This window comes from Triticum aestivum, unplaced genomic scaffold, assembly GCF_018294505.1.
Source record: "Triticum aestivum cultivar Chinese Spring unplaced genomic scaffold, IWGSC CS RefSeq v2.1 scaffold9020, whole genome shotgun sequence".
NCBI classification, from domain to species: Eukaryota; Viridiplantae; Streptophyta; class Magnoliopsida; order Poales; family Poaceae; genus Triticum; species Triticum aestivum.
Genome location: NW_025286314.1, coordinates 1 through 1128, shown reverse-complemented (window position 1 = coordinate 1128; position 1128 = coordinate 1). Strand labels below are relative to the sequence as shown.

General features: G+C 51.8%; 2 non-coding genes across 2 annotated transcripts; both read right to left on the bottom strand.

Moving 5' to 3' along the window:
• Nucleotides 1–228: 228 nt before the first annotated feature.
• Nucleotides 229–347, bottom strand: LOC123178709 (5S ribosomal RNA). Its single transcript, XR_006489789.1, has one exon. It is a non-coding gene; the product is annotated as a 5S ribosomal RNA (ribosomal RNA).
• A 297-nt stretch (nucleotides 348–644) lies between these two features.
• On the bottom strand, nucleotides 645–763 carry LOC123178708 (5S ribosomal RNA). Its single transcript, XR_006489788.1, has one exon. It is a non-coding gene; the product is annotated as a 5S ribosomal RNA (ribosomal RNA).
• Between the last annotated feature and the right edge of the window lie 365 nt (nucleotides 764–1128).

Sequence of the window (1128 nt, the reverse complement as noted above, 5' to 3'; positions counted from 1 at the left end):
TGCTTTGGCCGCTCCCTCTCAACTACGGAGACGAGTTTAACGCGGTTTCCACCCCTCCCTCTCAACCGCACCAGTGCACGCTTGCCGCGCCACAACGCCGACGCTGGACCCGTGAATCGTGAGCACCCAGCTATGACTTACCGCACTCGTGCAAAATAATAAAACACGGTAAATATATTACTTACACGTGCGTTTTGTTTTGCAAGCGGCGCGAAAAAAATTAAAAAGGGAATGCAACACGAGGACTTCCCAGGAGGTCACCCATCCTAGTACTACTCTCGCCCAAGCACGCTTAACTTCGGAGTTCTGATGGGATCCGATGCTTTAGTGCTGGTATGATTGCATCCGACATGTTACCCCGGTCTTCGTCCCTTATCCTTGCCCCTCCCAGCTCCACTACAAAGACGATTGTACATTGCTTTGGCCGCTCCCTCTCAACTACGGAGACGAGTTTAACGCGGTTTCCACCCCTCCCTCTCAACCGCACTAGTGCACGCTTGCCGCGCCACAACGCCGACGCTGGACCCGTGAATCGTGAGCACCCAGCTATGACTTACCGCACTCGTGCAAAATAATAAAACACGGTAAATATATTACTTACACGTGCGTTTTGTTTTGCAAGCGGCGCGAAAAAAATTAAAAAGGAAATGCAACACGAGAACTTCCCAGGAGGTCACCCATCCTAGTACTACTCTCGCCCAAGCACGCTTAGCTTCGGAGTTCTGATGGGATCCGGTGCTTTAGTGCTGGTATGATCGCATCCGACATGTTACCCCGGTCTTCGTCCCTTATCCTTGCCCCTCCCAGCTCCACTACAAAGACGATTGCACATTGCTTTGGCCGCTCCCTCTCAACTACGGAGACGAGTTTAACGCGGTTTCCACCCCTCCCTCTCAACCGCACCAGTGCACGCTTGCCGCGCCACAACGCCGACGCTGGACCCGTGAATCGTGAGCACCCAGCTATGACTTACCGTACTCGTGCAAAATAATAAAACACGGTAAATATATTACTTACACGTGCGTTTTGTTTTGCAAGCGGCGCGAAAAAAATTAAAAAGGGAATGCAACACGAGGACTTCCCAGGAGGTCACCCATCCTAGTACTACTCTCGCCCAAGCACGCTTAA